The sequence below is a fragment of the Aegilops tauschii genome, chromosome 4 (genome assembly GCF_002575655.3).
Source record: "Aegilops tauschii subsp. strangulata cultivar AL8/78 chromosome 4, Aet v6.0, whole genome shotgun sequence".
Classification (NCBI taxonomy): Eukaryota; Viridiplantae; Streptophyta; class Magnoliopsida; order Poales; family Poaceae; genus Aegilops; species Aegilops tauschii.
Genome location: NC_053038.3, coordinates 37,435,671 through 37,441,670, shown reverse-complemented (window position 1 = coordinate 37,441,670; position 6,000 = coordinate 37,435,671).

Sequence of the window (6,000 nt, the reverse complement as noted above, 5' to 3'; positions counted from 1 at the left end):
GGTGATTTTCAGAAGGGTTCTTGATATTTTCTTCTTGTGTTTAAAATCATTTTCAGAGGGTGAGGCTTGTCTTGAGGATCACCAGAAGGCTTGTGAACCTCATCTGCACTAAGGCAAGCCACAGCAACATTTTCATGGTGCCATTTCAATATTTATGATTTTCTTACTTCAATGAACGATTTAATCCATGCATTTAAATAACTATTATGTTATTTATATTCTGTTAAGTGATTGTTTTAGTTAATATGCTCGATTTACAGAATGTTTGAAACTAACTTAGCTGGTAAGAAACTAGGATTTAATTGTGGTAATGATACAATAAAATTGTTATGCATATGAGTAATTACTTGAAGTTATTTTCTTGCATGAGTAAAATAATAAAATTTGCTAGAAAATATTCTGTTTAAAGTGAGGATTATCTTAACCAGAAAAGTGGCATGAGTTGTTGATGTTTATGCTTAGTGTGACTATAGTTGACTCAGTCATTTCCGTTAATTGGTGATGCATATGTTAGTGTTGCATTTCATGGCATACTATGACACCGGTTATTTTTACTTCAAGTTGAACCTGAATATAACTCAACTTGAATATATCGTTGGCCGGGTCATGGTGCCACTAAATCGAGTTTTTCCCAGTGCAACCACATTTGCCTTATGGGAGGCCTTGATTCGGTCCGTTGTCATGCCTCTGGTCGGTGCCTCCAACTAGGGAAGGTTATGGGCATGCTTACCCTGGCCCGGTAAGCAGACATAACCTTGTGTGCCCGTTGTTGAGATTATGGTACCGGGTCCCCTTGTGGGATCGTTTTGGCCACGACGGTGGTCGTTGTGTCTTTGGTAGACACGGGGCCACCCAGGACTAGCCCAGTGGGGATTGTGTCGGAGTGGCCGGGAGAGTGTCATGGCAATGGAGGGGTTTCGTCGGAATGCCGTTGGTCCACCTGAATGGGAGTACGAGGCCATGGGTTCCGTGGTGTGGGTACAGTGTGCTACCTCTGCATAGTGTAATAATCTATCGATAGCTGAGTCCACGGTTACGGACACGCTCGTAGTAGGTCACACCATGGGTCAACGTTTAATAAATCTTGCACACTAAGTTATGAACTTTGCACTGTTGATGATGGTGGAAAGCCATCGAGATGTTCGAGGCCAAGTATTGGTCGTGGTTGTGATCGCCGTAAGGATCATGAGATATTTCTAGTCAAGACCGCCATGGTGGTACGGTTGTGATCCAAGAACGATCACGGCTGGTAAGCCAGTCCTGAGGGACTTTTATCACAAGAGCATGATCACAGCATGTTGAAGCATAATTGCATTATTAATTGGTTAATTATCATGATATTGTTTATCATTATGATTATGCCTGATGTGAGCTTGCAAGTACATTCAGTGTACTGACCTGGCGTGTCATGCCAGGTTTCAGGAAAGTCTCGTTGGAAAGGAGTGCTGCTCGATTCTAGACCGTGTCCACATTGGTGTCCCTGTGTTATGGAGTTTCCGCTACGACGTTGTTCTGCTGCCGCATAGTTGTTATGATCGAGGCCGCCTTTATGTTCACTAAATAATGTACATATTGTTCAGCCGAACCGTGTGCGCCGCTTGGCCTCGACACCTGTTGTAATATGACTTTGAGCCGCTAGCATCAATAAAGCGGTTGCTTTCTGTACCAAGATGTTGTGTGTTGCCAGAAGACATGGTCTCTGGGTTGGCAATGCAAGGTAAACCGGTCGCTCTGAGCCGGGGTGCCACACCGTTCCAGATGTAATTGTTTTTCTCCACGTACATGGTCAAACTTTGTGATGTTTGACTTTTCAATAAATCAATATGCTATGGACCGAGGAGAGTGCCTAAGTCGAGAGGGATCAAGTGCGTGTGAAGGAGAATGAGTAAGTGTGCAAAAAGAGTATGTGTGTGAAAGAGAAAGTGACAACAAACGATAAATTAGAGAGAGAGTGTGTGTTTTTCGTTTCTTAGGCGAACATATCACGCATGCATCTCCGAGGTAGAAAAGCGAGGCGAGGAGATACACGAAGATAGATAGTGTGTGATTGTTTGCAATTGAGAGACACACCCCTATAGCACATGTCCAATAGAGGTCTGGCCAACAAGGAACAAAGGTCGAGAGGGACACAATGAGAACATGGATGCATGGGGAGGGCGAGAGGGTGTGTTTGTGATAGAGAGACCCCCTCGAGATCGTGAGGGGACTATATGGGTGGGAGATCGAGGGAGGTGCATGCGCGATAGAAAGATGCCCCGAGAGAAATCGAGATAGACCATGCACATGTTTGTGATGGAGACTAAGATTACCTAGTCATATACATATAGGGGGGACTGTGTGTTCCTACAATTGAGTGAGAGACCATCATACTTGGCTAGCTAGGCATGAGATTGTGTGTGTGTGTGTGAGATGGAGAGAGAACGAGGGAGAGAGAGATAGAGTTTTAGATGGGCCTATCGAGTGCGAGTGAGATATGCATGTGTATGTGTGACCCAGGTAGATGGAGAGTTTGAGAGAGAGGGGGAAGAGCTCCAAGACGATAGAGTGGTGTGTGAGAGAGTTACGAGCAACGAGCCAAGGAATTTGTGTGCGTACGATGAATGCACCCAAGATATCTAGCTTGGACTAGAGAATCATACATAGTGTGCGAGAGAGACCTATAGATGGAGTATATATGCATGCGAACTAGAAAGACCCCCCCCCCACGCACACACACAAAGAGAGAGAGATGGAGAGAAAGAGAGAGGACCAACAAGGTTTGTGTGTTGGATGCGTGCGACATAACTGAAGATTGTCGGCGAGAGAGAGAGAGAGCAGGAGTCTGGGAGAGGGGGAGGTCGCGTTCTATGCATCAAAGACTGATATAAACCACGTTTCGATATAAACTTGCATTCAAATATTTAAATTGGAGACCATGTTGTCTGCAATCCACACATGAACGGATATATGCGTATATCAAACAAGTTCATTAATTTGACTTTCAACATGTTCATGGAGTACTATAATACTGTACAACATGTTATTCGATTGAGGTGTTCAATTTTGGATTTAGTTCACTATTTTAACCTGGTGAACGAGCTATTTCATTGAATCAAGATATTTCATTTTGGGTTTGATTCCCGTTTTTGAGTGGGTCAACTATTTGCCATATAGTAAATCGCTAGCAACGAGCATGTAAAAACAAATTACTCCCGAGCATCTCTCCATCTAAAAAAGAAGTGGCAAGCTAATATTTCTAAATTTGATTTGAATCGACTTGGTAAGGTAGACGTGGATTCTCATTCTCCCAAATTTTGAACGATCCGTTAAACATCCTGTGCTCGGTGGAATTCGTCCGAGCAAATAAATGGGAGACGCGAAATTACCGTCCTATGTGGGAGATGCATTAATTGGCCCGTTGTGCATCGAGGGTAGGTTCATAACTTCATCCAAGCGCGCCTTCTCCTCGGTCGAAATGACATGTGCCAAATAATTCATAAACCATGGTCGGCAAAACACGCTCTCCTCGCCCGAAATAGCTCGCGCCCACTATTTCAAAACACGCTCTCCTCGCCTGAAATTGCTCGCGCCCACTATATTTCAAAACACGCCCTCCTCGCCCGAAATCGCCCCCGCCCACTATTTGGGGAGAAGCAAAGTTACTTACTATCCCCGACCCTCAGTACACAGACCCAAGCCGAGAAGCCTAAAGGCAGGGGTAGAACTGTAACTCCCCCTCACATTTCAAACAACTGCGTCCGTAAAACATGGTTCCACTCCCCTCCCAATTCCCCCCCATTCATACCTCGTGGGCGCCAAATCACCTTCTCCCCGGAAGCTCCCTTCTCCCGAGCCGCGAAACCTCAGCCCCTCCTCCATGGCGCCCCCCACCGCACCAATTTCACAGCCGCCCTCCTCCCTAATGCCGAAGATGCTGTCAATTTGCCGTCGTGCACTGGGTCGTGTGCCTCTTACTCCGTGCTGTTGGAGCTGCCTCAACGACGGCTGCGTGAACCGTACGGAGCCGATTCACCCCCACTGTTGTTCACGGCGCCGGAGCGGCTCCAACTTCGGATCCGTCCAGAGTCCCGGCGCTGCTTCCCCGTAGCCGTCGACCGTCGCGACATCATTGTTTCCCTGCCACCGGTGGCCACCGCAATCGCGCCGGCCTCACCGACTCGGCAGCTGGACCTGCCTACTTCACCATGCCGCCAGATAGGTCGCACCCTCATCTCAAATCACTTTATTTAGGCGTCAGTTGTCTGAATTTTTATTCTGGGCCAATCGATTCCCAATGGGAAATAGCACCCCTCGGGGCGGCGGAGCTCCTAGGCTGCCGGTTGGCTGGTGTCTAACGTAAGGGTGTGGGGCCGCAAGTTCGCCGCGGAAGCAGCGCTTAGATGGCTATCTTAGAGTTGAATGGGTTCAAGGTACTGCCGCCGCCGGATCTGGATGACGGGGAGTCTTCGTGGATTGGCCCGGGGGTGGCGCAACCACGGCAGTGCGGTGGGGCGGGCAGCGGGGTTTTGGCCGGGGCCATGGACGGCGGAGGCAAGCAGCTCTGCCGTTGGTCGCTGTCTCTTCGGGGAAGATTCCTAACAGTGTCAGCAGGGAGGCACAAGACGGCCATCAAGCCATCCGGCGTAGATCGGACAGTACCAAAATAAAATAAAATCGTGTGACCCCAATTTAGTCTCAGTCAACAGACGTGTGACCACTCTCGTACCTTGTTGTTGATCTCTTAGTGTATTTCTTCAGATGAAAGAGATGTGTCGTTCTTAACATTATGCGTTATCTGCATCTTCAGCCACACCATCTTCCGACTCACCGCAGCTGCTCCAACAAGGGAAGCATACACCAGAAGGGAGCTATAGTCCCCACTCAACAGTTCCCTGCATCGAATGCGCGTGCCCGACATGGACAGCCACAACAACTGCAGGGCCATCGACAAGTCAGCACATGATGCTCACTCCTATGGATGGCGGCCAGATAGGTTGTACCCTCATGTTACTTGTGTGCAACATTTATGGCTTTGTTATTCATCTAAGCATGGAAAATAGATTATCACATTTCATTGTATATTCATGCTGATCTCTTACGGGTCTTGTTCAGGAGTTAATGTTGTTCCATATTTCAGCTAAGATACTTGTTCTTTAGGTAACGTTGTTCCATAGTTATCATCCATCAGCCAATGCTATCCCATAGGCTGGTGATTATAGTATTATACCACTTCTAGTATTACCTATGTTGTTCTTTAATACTTTTGTGTGCCATCTAGTTAATCTTGAGTACAAATGATACATTTCTGTAGCTTTCATCTATGTTCTCCCTTTAGTTTTTTAGACCTGTTGCTGCTAGTTAACCCCAGTCCTACTATTTATGTCGTCTCCTACAGGCACTCATTACATAAATCTAACTACTAGTTGTCTTCGATGCATGTCAGATATAATTGCACACACTGATGTATCCACAAGAACCTCACGGAGCAATATAAAGGCCAATAAACTTGATGTCAATGATACCCAATATGATGGAACATGTAAAGGTAGTTCTTCAGAACACTTGCAGAAAGATGTTGAATCCTCTTCACCCCACAAGTTCCTTGCTCTAACTTGGCCCGTGATATGGGTACAACATGCATATAATGTCTTGGAGTGTATCTACTCTATTGCAATGCCATGTGCTTAGCATGCTGATCATGCATGTAAATATGTCATGCCTTCCTGTTTTCGGTACCTATTCCATTCATGATAACATGTTTTCAAATTCAAGTACTGCCATTCTACTCTATCGGAATGCCATCTGCTTAATTTGGACATCATGCTTCTGAATATCTTATGCATTGTTATTCATCAGTATGTACTTCATCTGTCTACCATACCATGTTTTTTTACATTGAAGTGTTGTTCTAGTGCTCTGTTGCAATGCCATCTTAGTTTCCCAATCATACACGTGTATGTTGCCTTAGTTTTTTCTGTAAATATTCCGCTAGCATATAGTTTTACATTCAACTAGTGTTTT